Source organism: Pristiophorus japonicus, chromosome 2 (genome assembly GCF_044704955.1).
Source record: "Pristiophorus japonicus isolate sPriJap1 chromosome 2, sPriJap1.hap1, whole genome shotgun sequence".
In the NCBI taxonomy this organism is placed as follows: domain Eukaryota; kingdom Metazoa; phylum Chordata; class Chondrichthyes; family Pristiophoridae; genus Pristiophorus; species Pristiophorus japonicus.
This window is the reverse complement of record NC_091978.1, coordinates 349,303,670-349,322,365: the sequence shown is the minus strand read 5'-3', so window position 1 is coordinate 349,322,365 and position 18,696 is coordinate 349,303,670. Positions and strand designations below refer to the sequence as shown.

General features: G+C 45.9%; 1 pseudogene; it reads right to left on the bottom strand.

Moving 5' to 3' along the window:
* Positions 1–329: 329 nt before the first annotated feature.
* Positions 330–567, bottom strand: LOC139251951 (U2 spliceosomal RNA; annotated as a pseudogene).
* Between the last annotated feature and the right edge of the window lie 18,129 nt (positions 568–18,696).

Below are 18,696 nucleotides of genomic sequence, written 5' to 3'. Positions count from 1 at the left end.
GAATTCTGGATGAGTTCAAATTTAAAGAGGGTAAAAGGTGGGAGGCCGGCCAGGAAAGCATTGGAATAGTCAAGCCTTGGCCCTGGAATTCTGCATGGGTTCTACCAGCCCACTCACAGTAACCCTGATGAAATCTCCAGGAGGATGACGGAAATGACTGCCTTTAGCTGTTTATGTAATTTCCGTGGGAGCTCTGCCTGTCTCCCGCTACAGTTTTTTTTTCTTTCGTTGCCAATCTTTCCAATTCTTTGTCAAATCACAAACGCCAGAGGTCACCTTGCACACATCAAGGATCACTCTGCGCCAATGCTCTTAGCCAAAAGGCCAAGAGCCACTGCACCGTTCCTGGAAGTACTGCAATACCAGGTTCGTGCCATGGAGGTGGATGGGTCAGGCCCCCCACACACCTCTGTGGAGGTGGATGGGTCAAGCCACCCCACCCACCTCCTATTTCCAAAAAGCATAAGAGAATCACCTTCCTGATCCAGGGAGAACCACGTTGGGGTCATGGTTACTCCCCTGTCAGGTCAGTTACGCATGATCTTAGCCAAAAGGCCGAGAAGCGACACGCTACAGTTCTGTCGGGGACCGGTGGAATACCCATGGATTTTCAGGGCTCTTGTGTATAACATACACTTCCTGTAATCACCCTACCACTGTTCAACTGTTGCGGTTACACTTTTTCAATAATACCTTATTGATTGTCTCAGAGGTAAATAGCTACAAATCGGAACTGGAGAATTACAGAACATACAAATCCAGAGCCAGGAAAACAGCTTTAAAAACTGCCATTAAGAAACTACTCCGGTCAGGACCAGTCAGCAGCACTTACCAATAACAAAGATTACTCAAAAAAAGTGAACCAACGAATCACTCAAAATGAGTTTTGAAACAAAAAGTTCATCCAACAGTTCATCGCAGTGACTGAAATTTCTAATAACGTTCTAAACAAATTAAAAACATTAAAAAATTACATATTTCACAATAATGTAATTATATTTGGCCATTGAAATCTTTTTTGTATTTTACAATACCTTCATTGAGGTTTTTGCTTGAAGGCCTCAACCTCTCACAAAAGCCTGAGCTTGAACTGGACAGGGCAGATATCCCTTTTAAATGGATGGGAAATCAGTTTGCCTCTATTACATGCATTCGGTCCTCCCCAATTGATTTTCCTCTATACTTTATTGTGTCCCATGCAATCTTTTATGTTGAAGTACAATAAAAGGAGAATCTGCTCTAATATTTTTGTCCAGAGCTGTGACTCAGTTAACTGAAGGAAGATTTTGCCGTCTAAGGAAGTATTATGTGCACAATTTGCCAAGAAGCATTTAAATAGCATTTAAATAGTTTCAACTACTCGAAACCTTTTCCTCAGCTTCCAGCAGTGTCTGCTTGGTTGTTTACCGAAATTGTTTAAAGAAAAGGTAAAGGACAACAATCAAAAACATTACTCAGGTAAAGTATATAGTGAACGTGTTTTTTAATGGTGAGGATGCGATGGTTGACCTTTGACACGGTCAAACATAGCATCCTCCTCCGGCACCTCTGCTGCATTGACCAGCTGAGTGAGACTGCCCACATTTGATTGCACTCTTATCTATCCAATCATAGCCAGAGAATGCCCTGCAATGGTTTCTCTTCGCATCCCAAAACCTTTACCTCTGCAGTCCCCAGTCCTGGATGAGCTGTAATTTCCACCAATTAAGCACCACTGATTCCATCCCTTTCCCAGGCTACTATCTAAAGATGAACCAAACTGTTCACAACCTCAGCTTCCTATTTGACTCTGAGCTGAGCTTCCGATCACATATCCTCTCCATCACAAAGACGGCCTCCTTCCATCTCTGTAACTCCTCCCATCTCCGCCCCGCCTCAGCCAATCTGCTGCTGAAAGAGACCCGTCTATTCTAATGCTCGACTGGCCGGCCTCCCATCTTCCACCCTCCATTAACTTGAGCTTATTCAAAACTCTGCTGCTTGTAACCTTACCTGTAATAAATCTCGTTCACCCATCACCGTGTGCTCGCTAACACAGATTGGCTGTCGAACCACCAATGCCTCAAATTTAAACTTTTCACCATCCTCACTCCCCCCCCCTCCCCATGTTCAAATCTGTTCATGGCCTTACCCCTCCCTATTTCTGTAATCTCCACCAGATCTACAGCTTTCTAAGAACTTTGTGTTCCTTCAACTCTGACCTCTCATGCATCCCACACTCCCTTCACCCCAGCCTTGTCAGCCATGCCTTCGGCCATCCAGGCTCTAAGCTCTGGAAATCTCTTTCCTAAACCTCTGCGGTTCTCTCCTCCTTTAAGCACCCTTAAAATCTACATCTTTGACCAAGTTTTTTGTCACCATTCCTAATATTTCCTTCTTTGGCTCTGTGTCAATTTTTGTCTGATTACACTTCTGTGAAGCACAGGATGTTTTACTACATTAAAAGTGCTATATAAATGCAAGTTGTTTTATCTCTTAGTTCAGAAAGCATGTTGAGATGGTAGACAGAGAGAAGCACACACCATGATAAAAAGAGGAGAGGCAGACAGACACAGACAATAGGAATATATTTCTACTTCATCGCCTAGGTAGTAACCTGGTGGAACAGATTTTCTGCCCATTGTAGAACCCATTATTCAATGGAATGAAAATTGGGCAGGTAATTTGCTCCACCAGATTCCCATCCAGGTGGAAAAATTAAAATTACCCCTGTTAACATTTCTCATCCTAATTTGAGTTACTTTTTCTTTTCAAATCAATTGAATTTTGAAAGCTTATTTGGCAAACAAAAAGGTTCTGATTACCAGTTGTGTTTTGCTGATAGTTTGAAAATACCAACATTCGAATTAATGACAACTGTAGAATAGAGACAGAAAGAAATAGACACACACACAGCAACAACAAGGCATAAAAAGAGAGAAATAGAAAGGTAAAGAGAGATATTGGAGAGACAGTGACAGAGAGGCACACATCCAGGAATCAATCAAAATGCACTGAATTCAATATTTGCAGAGATCTCTTAGAAACTTACAAACCAATGCTGCCAGGCACAGATATTCTTCCCTCCTCTTACTGCTAATAGATCCCACAAATCCCACTGAGCCAAACCTCTCATTCCACCACCCATTTCTCCCCGCCCACAGTGTTTCCAAACCCCAGTACCCCATCACTGTGTTATCAAGTTCCAACTCCCCACCCACAGTGATGCCTGCCATATCATTCGGCATGTGAATACATGCTACCCTTGAAACTGCCATTGATTCTCCGACAATCAAAGAGCAATGCATCAGGTTGTTTGGAAACAAAGGTTAGCCAATTTAATCACGGCTGATGACAGCACTCAGCACCTGAGGTCCGAAAGCAGCAACAGGCTCAATGAAGCCTTGTGCCTCCTCCACCAACCAGCATGGTTCTGAACCCCACTTGCATTATCCAGATAGACTGAAGGAGCCTTATAGTACAGCTCAGCAAGAATATCAAGAAATATAGTGGCACGCTACACATTGCAGTTAGGAACAATTGGACTTTTGGACTTTCCATCCACAGAAGATCATGAGAATGAAGTTGGAGGCCATCAGTTCCCTCATTATCATGAAGGTGCCCAGGAAAGAGAGAAATGGCACAGGCCTATCTATTGCCATCAGTACATGAGGTTAAGCAGGAATTTATCAACACCTTTTCCAGTAGAAAGGATGTCCCCATCTCCAGAGGCCATAATGTCATTAAGTAGTCGTTACAATGCCCACAAATAATCAGACTTTTTCCCAGCCTTTCAGCGAACGACCACATACAAATTTTCATTACTAAACAAAAAGAGAACTGTAAACATCTATAAAAAGATTTCACGAACGTATCAACCTGATAAAAGTTTCAACATTTACTGATTATCTTTTATTAAGTGCTATTACTACTTCTTCTCAACATGCATCACTCTTTGTACCTAAAACTCTTCTCACATGAGAACCTAACCTGTTACTCCTATATGCTATTACTTCATTGTGAGGAGGCTGTGATGTTGGTGGCTGCGATTATATTGAGGAGGTCATAGAATCATAGAATCATAGAAATTTACAGCACGGAAGGAAACCATTTCGGCCCGTCATGTCCGCGCCGGCCGACCAAGAGCTATCCCGTCTAATCCCACTTTCCAGCTCTTGGTCCGTAGCCCTGTAGGTTACGGCACTTCAAGTGCACATCCAAGTATTTTTTAAATATGGTGAGGATTTCTGCCTCTACCAGCCTTTCAGGCAGTGAATTCTAGACCCCCACCATCCTCTGGGTGAAGAAATTTCTCCTCAAATCTCCTCTAAACATCCTCCAAATTACTTTAAATGACCTCTGGTTGTTGACCCCTCTGCCAAGAAAAACAGGTCCTTCCTATCCATTCTATCCAGGCCCCTCATAATTTTATACGCCTCAATCAGGCCTCCCCTCAACCTCCTCTGTTCCAAAGAAAACAGATCCAGCATCTCCAATCTTTCCTCTGAGCCAAAATTCTCCAGTCCAGGCAACATTCTTGTAAATCTTCTCTGCATTCTTTCCAGTGCATCATATATTTCCTGTAAGAACTGGACACAGTACTTCAGGCTGTGGCCTAACCAGTGTTTTATACTGTTCAAGCATAACCTACCTGCCCTTGTGTTCTATGCCTCGATTAATAAAGGCAAGTCTTCCATATGCCTTCTTAACCACCTTATCTACCTGGCCTGCTACCTTAAGGGATCTGTGGACCTGAACGCCAAGGTCCCTATTTTCCTCTACACTTTTCAGTGTCATACCATTTAATGTGTATTCCCTTGCCTTGTAGATCTCCCCATATGCATTACCTCACACTTAGCTGGATTGAATTCCATTTGCCACTGTTCTGTGCACCTGGCCAATACATTGATATCTTCCTGCAGTACTCAGCTTTCTTCTTCATTATCAATCACACAGCCAATTTTAGTGTCATCTGCAAACTTCTTAATCATATCTCCAACATTCAAGTTTTGGTCATTGATATATACCACAAAAAGCAAGGGACCCAGTACTGAGCCCTGTGGAACCGCACTGGAAACATCCTTCCAGTCACAAAAACACCCATCAACCATTACCCTTTGCTTCCTGCCTCTGAGCCAAATTTGGATCCAACTTGCCACTTTGCCCTGAATCCCATGGGCTATTACTTTCATGACCAGTCTGCCATGTTGGACCTTATCAAAAGCTTAGCTAAGATCCATATACACTACATCATACGCACTGCCCTCATTGACCCCCCTGTTTACTCAAAAAATTCAATTAAGTTAGTCAAACACGACTTAAGGTCCTCGATGAAGTCGCATTCATCTCGTTCAATGTTTACTGGGGTCCAAGCCAGAAGCTTGCTCCTGAATTGGCATTGGAGGAGGCAGTTTTGATGCTACCACATTATCATTATTATTAGAAATGGTGACATCTGTAACCACTCCTTGCAAACCACTTGTGCTGGGTATGAGCTGAGTTGGACTAATGATCTGAGTGAGAACAGGCTGAGTAATCCCAATTAAGTTGTGAAAGCCCTGAGCTGCAGTGGTTTTGTGGGAGTCTATGGAAGCGATCATGGCCGCCTATCTGGAGGCAATGATCATATTTAGATCTTTCTTTTGATATTTTGTCACCACAGAAATCTCTTGGACTGCTAAATTCACCAGGGTACTCTGCATGCCCAGACAACTCATTTATTGTGCTACAGATGCATGTTTTGGGTTCCTCCAACTTAACAATTATCTGCAACACACAAGAGGAGACTGTCTCCATTCCCTGCACATGAGATCTAAGATCCAGAGTCATAGTTTGTTTAATGACTGGGCCCCTGAGATCTGGGTCCCAGTGCTCCTCAACCAAGGACCCCGCTCGCCCCGCCCCCACCTCCCCCTCACTCCCTGCCAGGGAGAGATGGCTGGTTCTTCATCATCCTCTCCCAATTCCTCCTGCTCGTGGGTGCTCTGTGTTTCACCCTGCGATATACCCTCGGCTTCACTGATAACATGCTCCTGAGTGGGTGTATCTTGGCTGGGGCTTGAATATTAATGGAGTTGAGGAACCAGGTGCAGGAATGGATGCTTTGGAGCTGTCAAGCTGCTTCTTTCTGCACATAGCTAGCACCAGTGAGGGCAACAAAAGGTTGCTTATTTTAGGAGGCTAGACTCACTTGCCATTCCTCCACCAGTTGCATTTTGTTGCCACTGATTATAGGCAACTGTATTTCTTTGAAAAGAACATGAAGAAAGAGAAATGCAAGAGATTAATTTGAACATGAATTTCACCAAGTTGCCTGCAGGACAATCCATTGTGATCATGTGTTCAGGTGTAGGCTATGCAATCAAAAATGACGACCTTTGATCTTAAGAAATTGGAAAATGGACAGTGGGAGAGGGCTATGTGGCTGTGGAGGAGAACTGGTGAGATATCTTATGCATATTGACTGTACCATTCATCATTTCACTTACACTGTGTGGACGTGGATGCTATGAGGGTGAGTGATGTTTACAGCATTATTTCAGGATCTGCATGGGTACTTAATCCTACACTTGCCTTGGCCAACCTAGTGAGGTTATTAAAATGATACTGGTGCTGTAGTGCCTTTCATGGGTAGTGATTGTAGCAATGACTGTCTGTGCCACTTTCCTCTATTCTGCCAAAACCACCCTTTTCAGGAGCTTCCTGACTTGGGTTCAAAATGCACTTGCCCTCATCTCTGCCAACATGACCTCCATGGAATCTTCTGAGAATCTCGGGGTCTTGACCAAAGCAACCACGACCTTATGCTTTTTGGCCTTCTGCCATTCTCCTCTCATTGTACTCGTGCTCTGTTTCTGTCCCCTTAACAGTTAAAAGGATACTGCAACTTGGCTCTTAAAGTTGCAGTATCCTTTTAATTGCTGCAGCTAAGCCATATTTCCCTCCCTCCCAGTGGGGGGGAAACCATTCAGCAGTAGGTTTCCCACACTGCATACTAAATAAGGTCCGTCCCCAGGAAAATGCAGTCAGGTGGAATAACATGGACTGGCAGAAGTCGCATTCCACTCTATTTCTCATGGACCAATGAAAATCCAGGCTTAAAGTTTGTCCATTTACAACCCTGCTTGTTGTCATGGTGTTTAGTCCAACGGGTGACTATAGTCTAAGGAATCAAGTGTAGCTTGCAGAGTGGACTGCAAACTTAAGACTTCACAGCCTGGAAAATAAGGGGGCGAAATTCGTTTGGGGTGCTACATTTTATCTATTTCAACATTTAGCGCCCGGCGAGATAGGCTGTAAAATTGTGGGAAATTGGGCACTTCCACCTCAGAAATTAAAGGAGGCGGTATCTGAGGCACTAATGGCCTCAGTGCGGTGCTGCAGGGATGCTATTACCAGAGCTGCACCTAATTTCAACTGACTTTCATTCAGCGATAATCAGCCTCCTGCTCATTCCAGTTCTTAAAGGGAATGTTGTTTCAGGCAGCACTTGGTCACTTTCATAATTGCTGGAGTTAACTGAGAGCTGGAAGGATGGTTTGCGATGACTGCTCCAATACCTTGCAGAAGTGCAACTCGGTTCAATGACCTGGCATTGGAAACATTGGTGGGGGCACTGGAGAGAAGGAGGGATGCATTGTTCCTTCCATCTGGGAGAAGGCCAACGCTGCAGGTTTTTAGAGCCATGTGGGCAGAGATAGCCGCAGAGGTGTCGGCCATGATCGACAGAAGCCCAACACTGTGCCGGAAGAAATTCAACAACCTCAGTTGGGTGATCAAGGTGAGTACATGTTTGCACAACTCTTACATACCGGCCTCTGTCTGTGCTCACTCTGCAAACCAGCATTTAACCCAACAGGCAACTAGCAACCATCTGTACCTACTCCCAGTCACATCCTCATTTCATACCTAGCCTACATTTACAGCTATTTAACCATGTCAGCCATATCTTCCACATTCATAACTGGACTCTTACTCACACAGGTTCCTTTCTTTTGCAGGCCAAGGTGGCACACAACAGAATGGAGCAGCAGCGGACTGGAGGGGAGGGAAGCTGAACTGCGCAGTGCTGCAGCTTATTGGCCCGCAGTTGGTGGGTACCGTGGTCGGCAGAGACATTGAGCCCGCTGGGGGCAACAATAGCAAATTTAGCCCCTCTAAAAAGGAAAGGAAAGATAGATTATGAAAGTAAACTTGCGCAAAACATAAAAACAGATAGTAAAAGCTTTTACCGATATATAAAACGGAAGAGAGTGACTAAAGTAAATGTTAGTCCCTTAGAAGATGAGAAGGGGGATTTAATAATGGGAAATGTGGAAATGGCTGAGACCTTAAACAATTATTTTGCTTCGGTCTTCACAGTAGAAGGCACAAAAACCATGCCAAAAATTGCTGGTCACGGGAATGTGGGAAGGGAGGACCTTGAGACAATCACTAGTGCTGGACAGGCTAATGGGACTCAAGGTAGACAAGTCCCCTGGTCCTGATGAAATGCATCCCAGAGTATTAAAAGAGATGGCGGAAGTTATAGCAGATGCATTCGTTATAATCTACCAAAATTCTCTGGACTCTGGGGAGGTACCAGCGGATTGGAAAGTAGCTAATGTAATGCCTCTGTTTAAAAAAGGGGGCAGACAAAAGGCAGGTAACTATAGGCCGGTTAGTTTAACATCTGTAGTGGGGAAAATGCTTGAAGCTATCATTAAGGAAGAAATAGTGGGACATCGAGATAGAAATAGTGCAATCAAGCAGATGTAACATGGATTCATGAAGGGGAAATCATGTTTAACTAATTTACTGGAATTCTTTGAGGATATAATGAGCATGGTGGATAGAGGTGTACCGATGGATGTGGTGTATTCAGATTTCCAAAAGGCATTCGATAAGGTGCCACACAAAAGGTTACTGCAGAAGATAAAGGTACGCGGAGTCAGAGGAAATGTATTAGCAAGGATCGAGAATTGGCTGGCTAACAGAAAGCAGAGAGTAGGGATAAGTGGGTCCTTTTCGGGTTGGAAATCGGTGGTTAGTGGTGTGCCACAGGGATCGATGCTGGGACCACAATTGTTTACAATATACATAGATGACCTGGAAGAGGGGACAGAGTGTAGTGTAACAAAATTTGCAGATGACACAAAGATTAGTGGTAAAGCGCTTTGTGTAGAGAACACAGAGAGGCTGCAAAGAGATTTAGATAGGTTAAGCGAATGGGCTAAGGTTAGGCAGATGGAATACAATGTCGGAAAATGTGAGGTCATCCACCTTGGGAAAAAAAAACAGTAAAAGGGAATATTATTTGAATGGGGAGAAATTACAACACGCTGCGGTGCAGAGGGACCTGGGAGTCCTTGTGCATGAATCCCAAAAAGTTAGTTTGCAGGTGCAGCAGGTAATCAGGAAGGCGAATGGAATGTTGGCCTTCATTGCGAGAGGGATGGAGTACAAAAGCAGGGAGGTCCTGCTGCAACTGTACAGGGTATTGGTGAGGCCGCACCTGGAGTACTGTGTGCAGTTTTGGTCACCTTACTTAAGGAAGGATATACTAGCTTTGGAGGGGGTACAGAGACGATTCACTAGGCTGATTCTGGAGATGAGGGGGTTACCTTATGATGATAGATTGAGTAGACTGGGTCTTTACTCGGAGTTCAGAAGGATGAGGGGTGATCTTATAGAAACATTTAAAATAATGAAAGGGATAGACAAGATAGAGGCAGAGAGGTTGTTTCCACTGGTTGGGGAGACTAGAACTAGGGGGCACAGCCTCAAAATACGGGGGAGCCAATTTAAAACCGAGTTGAGAAGGAATTTCTTCTCCCAGAGGGTTGTGAATCTGTGGAATTCTCTGCCCAAGGAAGCAGTTGAGGCTAGCTCATTGAATGTATTCAAATCACAGATAGATAAATTGTTAACCAATAAGGAAATTAAGGGTTATGGGGAGCGGGTGGGTAAGTGGAGCTGAGTCCACGGCCAGATCAGCCATGATCTTTTTGAATGGCGGAGCAGGCTCGAGGGGCTAGATGGCCGACTCCTGTTCCTAATTCTTATGTTCTTATGTTATGTTCTTATGTTCTTCTCATCCCATTTCCCCATTAAACCAGACGGCCTTATCACTTTCCAGCTCTTCATACTGTCTGTATTCCTTGCTGCATTCCTGCCCCCCTGCCCTCACCTTAATGTGACTCTTATGCCATTTATGTTTTCAGATAACCATGCAGTAGATGAACAGCCTGTGCCTGAGCCCCACCAACTGAGTCACAAGGGAGAAGAAGAGGGGTATGAAGATGAAGATCGGGAGGAGGAGGAGCCAAGCACTGCACCACTGCTTCTCTCACCCACAGGCACTAGTTCAAATATTGGCACTACGCGGTCCTTAGAGGCTAGGTTAGCACAGGAGTCTACACTGCATGATACACTGTGGTCTAGAGAGCTGCAGCATGGTTAAGGGAAAAGGGAACCTCGGGAACCATCTCTCCAGAAGGCAAGTTCGCACATGAGTTGTGCTGCACAGGACTCAGATGAGGACCTCGATGGCGAGGTGTTCACACAAAGGCTGATGGCCATGCACTCCGAGATGATAGGTGCAATGGCAAGGGTGCGCGAGAGCCTCTCGGCAATGGTAAGGAACGTGGAGGAGTCCGCCTCCCGCATTGTACACAGCTCTGCGCACACCATGGAGCCCATCATTGCCAATGTGCAGACGATGGTGGACTCCTAGAGAGACTGTGCGGATCCAGACCTCGTGAGGCATGTTATGGGCGATGTGGCAGCTTCCATTGCTGCATAGGTGGAAGCAACGCAGTGTCTTGGTGCTATGATACAGAGAATGGTTGCTCGCATGGAAGCTCAGACTGCTCTCATGCAGTCTCAGCTTGATGCCACACAAGCTCTGACTGCTGCCATCGCTGCTGGGTCGACCACAGTTAACCAGGGATCTCATGGTGTCGCAGCAGCCCAGCAATCTGTCCTGCAGCAGATTAGTGGGGATGCTTAGATGCTGCCCGAGGGAGTGGCAGTGGGCCAGTGGAGCAGGAACCTGCTGTCCTCTCTCAGGATGACAGCATTCCTGATCCCATCACTGCCACTCCGCTATTGCACTTGTCCATGCCTGTCACCCAGGCCAGCCCAGACTGCTGCCGCCCAGCCTGAGGTGGTGCAGTCTGCAGCCGGGCCTTTCAGTCCCAGAGCTGGTCGAGGGCGACCTACAAGGCCATCTGTAGTCTCTGGCCCTGACACAGAGCAGCCTTCCACCAGCCATGCTGCAGCCACAGGGGAGACACTGTGGAGGAGTCTTAAATAGGTCAACAAAAGAGGGAATATAAGAAATGCACAAAGGTGATGAATAAATACACATTTATATATTTTATTATTGTTTGATAAATGTTGATTGGAATGTTTAATGTTTGCTGTTGTCTCTATTTTTCAGTGTTAGGGATTTGGTATGGAAGGGAAAATGGATGTGGTGATGGGGACGTCCGGAGGAACCAAGAAGTGGAATAGAAATCAGTGGAAATGAGCTCTGATGAGATAGTCGCGGACCTCCCTTGCTGGATCGCAATGGAATCGGTGCCTCCTCTGTCACGGCTGTTGCTGCTCCTCCTCATCCTCCTCCTGGTTCTCCTCCTCCTCCTGAGGTAGTGCAACTATGCCTGGTGGCTATGGCTGTGCCCTCATGCTGGCCAGGTTGTGCAGCTTGTAGCAGATGATGACGAATAGGGACACCAGCACTCCAATGGTCTACTCATTGATGTTCCTGGTGGCGGCATGGCTCTCATTGTACGAGGGCTGGGCAGGATTGGTGGGGTTGCGGAGGGGAGTCATGGTCCAGGGGGCTAGCAGATAGCCTTTGTCTCCGAACAGCCAGCCGCGAGCTTCATTTGGGGGCTGGAAAAGAGCTGGCACACCGATCTGGCGTAGAATGAAGGCATTGTGGCTGCTGACAGGATAGCGGGCATTCACGGTGAGTATTCTGCAAGTGTGGTCGCAGACTAACTGAACATTCAATGATTGGTAGCCTTTGTGGTTACAGAAGATCTCTGGATTGTGATGCGGTGCCCTCAAAGTGACCTGGGTGCAGTCAATGGCGCCCTGCACCATGGGGAAGCCCGCTATCCTGGCAAAGCCACATGCAAGCGTGTGCTGCTTCTCTGGTTATGGAGAAGGAGGTGTAGTTCATCCTTCTTCTGTACAGAGCATCAGTGACCTCGCGGATGGAGCAATGGATGGCAAACTGGGAGACGCTGGAGATATCTCCTGTTGCTCCTTGAAAAGATCCATTGGTGTACAAATTGAGCACAATGGTGGCCTTGACTGCCACTGAGAGAGCCGCCCTCACCCTGGTCTGAGGCTCGAGTTCTGGTTACAGCAGATGGCCGAGCTCTGTGGCCACATCCTTGCTGAAACGCAGCCTTCACACACACTGCTTCTCACTGAAATTGATGCAGGAAAACTGCTGCCGGAATACCCTGGGAGAATAAGGCCTCCTGTTGCCAGCCCTGTGGTGCCTTCTTCCTCTGGCAATATGTTGCTGTGGTTCTCCCTGTGCTGTTGCCTTTGGTTCTCCCTGTCCTGCTGCCTGTCTTTGTCTGTGCCTCACCCTGTGCCTCTCTCTGAGTCTCTTCCTGTGGTGCTTCCTCTCTTTGTCTTTGCCTTTCTCTCTCCCTCTATGCCTTTCACTCTGTAATTGGCGCCACCTTTGTCTTCGACTAAGCATTCTCTGACGGTGGAGTCGGAGCAGGAGCTCGAGTGCCAGCACAGGCCCCATGAAGCGACAGAAATGTTTGAACATCAAACCGGCCGTGAGTTATACCGGGAAAAAGTTAGGAGGCAGAAGACCCCTTGAGGTAAAAAGATCACTGCTATTTGTCCAGCAGCCACTCTGCCTATCTGTTGGAAAGCAGAAGAAAGTAATAGCCGACAGAAAATAGTTTCCAAGATGGCGCCTTTAAATAGGGCTGCTCCTTCTGGTTTCTGACCGCAACTCAAGAGCTGAAGCTGTCATTGTCATCGCCAGGTGTTAAGGTAGTTGTGTGGGGATATTTACCTTGCGGGTCGGTAAGGGGGTGATGCGCACGGCGATGACGTCATCATAGCCGCGCACAGCCCAGCAGGATGCTTTCGGCAGGAGCCATGCCCCTGCCAAACCCCCGCTCAATTCTGTGTGAGCCGATTTTTGCAGTGTGCCCGGGCAAAAATCAATTTGCACCCCGTTAGTGCCTCCCAGAGATGCTGGTCCCAAAATTGCTCCCCACACCCGAAACGGGGCGCGTGCACCCCATCTCTATGGTTTTTACTGGCACGTTGGTTGAGGTGGCCTCTGGAGCGAAATTCCGCTCTTTGGTTTTTATTTAAGTCGGATCCCGAAGTCGTTTCTAATGGGGTCGAAAGTTGGGGCGGTGAGTACACTTGAGGGGCAGAAGTTGGGGGAGGTGGGGTGGGGGGGGAAGTGTAGTGACCACCGCGATGACATCATCACGGTGCCGCGTCACCACAGCTCTCCCCTTCACTTAAAGCAGAGAGCCTCCGCGATGTTTTAACTTCGGTCTACTGTGCTACCAGGCAGGGTTTCGGCTGGGCCAGCCACCTGGCACCCAAGAGGGGGTGCCAGGCTGCCCATTGGTGGCCCAGATGAACCCGGGGGCATAATTGCCGGGCAGTCGGCTGACAAAAAAAACCATAGTGGCAGCGGCAGTAGATCCTCCCCTTTAATGGGAGCCGTGCCGCCATTGCAGAAGGCTCCAGCATCACTGCACCGTCGCAAAAAAGCTTGTTTTAGCAACGCCCGGCGGGAGGAAGATTTTGACGGCGGAATTTTGCCATCAGGGGGTACATCAGCGGTGCGCACTGTGATGACACACTTAGCACGGATTGGCAGCAGCGAAGCAGTAGGGGAGAAGCGGGTCACCGCCAGGATAATATAGGAGGGGAATTTAAAAAATGGTGGCCATTATCCGAAAAGTCAGCGGCCATTACACTCCGCAGCATGGCCGCCGCTTTCCGGTGTTAAGAGTCCATAAGGAAAGGGGAAATTTCGGTCCTGCTAACTCTTGTTGATAAAAGGGACAATTAGAGATTGTGGAGTCTAGCTGATTCGAGATCCTCCCTTTTCTGATTTGAGTGAATAGGACAATCTTTTCTTTCTTGGGCTTGTATGTTTATTTATTACAGCTGTTTTCTATGCCAAGCCTGTACAGCAGTCTGCTAACGAGCAAACAGCTTTATTTAACTTGACACAGAAGGCTACTGTTGCATCAGAAAAATGGAATGCCTCTCTCAAACAGTAATGCCAATAATTGCCTTCGGATTTAACACAAAGAAAGTTTTGGACTCTGAACAGTCTGGAATGATTTGGCAGTAATTGCTCTAATGCCTAAACATTCTTACAAAGAAAATGGAAAAAGACAGATATTTCACAAGTTCAATTAGAATAGTGCAAACAGCCAAAACTATTATCTGCAATACTGAATGACCTTTCGTCCAATAATGTTCAGCACCAAGTAACCATTGCATAATTTGTGCCCTATGCTCACCAATATGGCCACTAGATCCTTTTCATAGAGTACTGTACTTCTCTATTTCAAAATTGCTGTCATCAACTGCCTCCTAAAAAAAGACTAGCGATTAACCTATCTGTCCACTCAACTACTGCCCCACCTCGAACCTACCTTTCCTCTCCAAGGTCCTGGAAGATGTTGTTGCCTCACAGCTCCATGCGCACCTTTCCCACAACTTCCGCAATTCCCTGTTCAAATCCCTTCAGTCTGGTTTTCATCCTATTCGCAGCACTAAGGTCACCCGAGTCAAAGTTGCTCATATCTTTAGTGACTGTGACCACACTGTTCTCTTCAGCCTCTCCTTTTCATTTGACATGGTCAACTACACATCTTCCTCCACGCCATGGCATCGCCTCCATCTTGACCTGCTCTGCACGGACTTCGTGGTCCACCTCCATGGGATGATCATTGCATGATTCTACTCCTACCTGTCTGAACCCAGCCAATGCATTTCCAGCAATGACCTCTCCTCATGCTCCATATGGTCACCTCCAATTTCCAAAGGAACCATCCTTGGGCCCTTCCTATTTTTCATCTACATGCTACCCATGGGTGACATCATTCGTAGGCATGGGGTAGCTTCCTTATATATGCTGACATCACCCAGCCCAACCTCTGCACTACTCCCCTCTATCCCACAACTGCCTCTACACTGTCAGACCTTAATTCTGACATTAAGCTGTGGTTAAGCGGAAGTTTCTTCAATTTAACAGCAAGAAGACCAACATCATAAATCAGGCCACAAACTCTACTCCCTTACCTCTTAGTTGTTTGTTCAAGCTAAACCAGAGCATTCATTAATTTGGCATCTTGTTAAGAACTGAGTTGAGCTCCAAACCCCATATTCTATCCATCACCAAGGCTGCTAACTTTCACCTTTGCAATATTGTTTGTCATCACCCTTACCTGACCCCAACCACTGCCAAAACATGTATTTATACCTTTATCACCTTCAGACTCAATTTCTACAATACTTCCCTTGCTGGCCTTTCAACATCCATCCTTCTGAAACTCCACATCCAAAAGTCACATTACAACCTGCACTAAGTCCCACCCACACATCAGTCCCATCATTGCTGACCATCAATGGCTTCCTGTTCCCAGTACACAAAATTTAAAATCATCCTCATTATTTACATAACCTTCTGTAGTGTTGTCCCACTCTACCTCAACAGCTTTGTCCAGCTTTACATCCCCTCCTGTATCTTCTGGACCTCTGACTTTGACGAACCTGATACCTCGCACCTCTTTGCTCCACCAATACTTTGCGTCTGTTTTCACAAAGGAGAGGGGCGATGCAGACGTTGCAATCAGGGAGGAGGAGTGTGAAATATTAATTGAAATAAACATAATGAGAGGGGAAGTATTAAGAGGTTTGGCAGCTTTGAAAGTGGATAAATCCCCTGATCCAGATAAAATGCATCCAGACTGTTAAAAGAAACAAAAGAGGAAATAATAGAGGCTCTGACCATCATTTTCCAGGTGTGGTGCCGAAGGACTGGAGGACTGCTAATATTGTATCTTTGTTTAAAAAGAGAGAAAGGGATAGACCGAGTAATTATACGCCAGTGAGCCTAACCTCGATGATGGGAAAATTATTGTAGAAAATTCTGAGGGACAGGATGAATCTTCATTTAGAAAGGCACGGATTAATCGGAAACAGTCAGCATGGAATTGTTAAGGGAAGGTCATGTCTGACTAACTTGATTGAATTTTTTGAGGAGGTAACATAGAAACATTGAAACATAGAAAATAGGTGCAGGAGTAGGCCATTCGGCCCTTCGAGCCTGCACCACCATTCAATGAGTTCATGGCTGAACATGCAACTTCAGTACCCCATTCCTGCTTTCTCGCCATACCCCTTGATCCCCCTAGTAGTAAGGACTACATCTAACTCCTTTTTGAATATATTTAGTGAATTGGCCTCAACAACTCTCTGTGGTAGAGAATTCCACAGGTTCACCACTCTCAGGGTGAAGAAGTTTCTCCTCATCTTGGTCCTAAATGGCTTACCCCTTATCCTTGTACTGTGACCCCTGGTTCTGGACATCCCCAACATTGAGAACATTCTTCCTGTATCTAACCTGTCTAAACCCGTCAGAATTTTAAAAGTTTCTATGAGATCCCCTCTCATTCTTCTGAACTCCAGTGAATACAAGCCCAGTTGATCCAGTCTTTCTTGATATGTCAGTCCCACCATCCCAGGAATCAGTCTGGTGAACCTTCGCTGCACTCCCTCAATAGCAAGAATGTCCTTCCTCAAGTTAGGAGACCAAAACTGTACACAATACTCCAGGTATGGCCTCACCAAGGCCCTGTACAACTGTAGTAACACCTCCCTGCCCCTGTACTCAGATCCCCTCGCTATGAAGGCCAACATGCCATTTGCTTTCTTCACCGCCTGCTGTACCTGCATGCCAACCATCAATGACTGATGTACCATGACACCCAGGTCTCGTTGCACCTCCCATTTTCCTAATCTGTCACCATTCAGATAATAGTCTGTCTCTCTGTTTTTACAACCAAAGTGGATAATCTCACATTTATCCACATTATACTTCATCTGCCATGTATTTGCCCACTCACGTAACAAGGAGGGTCGATGAGGGTAATGCGTTTGATGTAGTGTATATGGATTTTAGCAAGGCATTTGATAAGGTCACACATGGCAGACTGGTTACAAAAGTAAAAGCCCATCAGATCCAAAGCAAAGTGGCAAGTTGGATCCAAATTTGGCTCAAAGGCAGGAAGGAAAGTGTAATGGTTGATGAGTGTTTTTGTGACTGGAAGGCTGTTTCCAGTGGGGTTCCGCAGGGCTCAGTACTGGGTCACTTGCTTTTTGTGGCATATATCAATGATTTAGACTTGAATGTTGGAGGTATGATTAAGAAGTTTGCAGATGATACAAAAATTGGCTGTGTGGTTGATAATGAAGAAGAAAGCTATAGACTGCAGGAAGATATCAATGAACTGATTAGGTAGGCAGAACAGTGGCAAATGGAATTCAATCCGGAGAAATATGAGGCAAGGGAGGGCTAACAAGGCAAGGGAATACACATTTAAAGGTAGGACACTGAGAAGTGTAGAGGAACAAAGGGACCTTTGAGTGCATGCCCACAGATCCCTGAATGTAGCATGCTAGGTAGATAAGGTTGTTAAGAAGACATACGGAATACTTGCCTTTATTAGCCTTGGCATAGAATACAAGAGCAGGGAGGTTATGCTTGAACTGTATAAAGTTAGGCCACAGCTAGAGTACTGTGTGCAGTTCTATTCACCACATCACAGTAAAGATGTGATTGCACTGGAGAGGGTACAGAGGAGATTTATGAGGTTGTTGCCTCGACTGGAGAATTTTAGCTATGAGGAAAGATTGGATAGGTTTGTTTTTTTTGGAACAGAGGAGGTTGAGGGGAGACCTTATTGAGGTGTATAAAATCATGAGGGACCAAATAGAGTGGATAATAAGGACCTATTTCCCTGAGCAGAGGGGTCAACAACCAGGGGGCATAGATTTAAAGTAATTGATAGGAGGTTTAGAGGGGATTTGAGGAGAAATGTCTTCACCCAGAGGTTGGTGGGGGTCTGAAACTCATTACCTTAAAGGATGGTAGAGGCAGAAACCCTCACCACTTTTAAAAAGTACTTGGATATGCACATGAAGTGATGTAACCTACAGGGCCACGGACCAAGAGCTGAAAAGTGGGATTAGGCTGGATAGTTCTTTGTCGACCGGCGCAGACACGATGGGCCGAAATGGCCTCCTTCCATGCTGTAAACTTCTACGATTCTATGATTAGTGACCGAGCTTTTTACCCTACTCTCTGGCATTCCCTACCCCAAACCCTCTCCTTCACCACCCCTTTCTTCCTTTAGAAGCCTTCTAAAAACTTATCTCTCCTAACACTCCCACAATGGCTTTTCTTTCTTTGTGAAGCAAATGGCATGAATTATGCATTGGTTACTTGGTGCTGCACATTATTGGATAAAAAAATGTTTTTCTAATTTAAAACCGTGAAATTATGAGACTCCATTCCTGCTGTGGCATCTCGTTCAACAGGATGTCAGATTGGAGACGCAAGTGCTGAGGTCTGCATGTCTGAGTCGCAGGATTCCTGACTTAATGAGAAAGTTATAGGGCGCAAAATTCGATTGGGTATCGCATCAC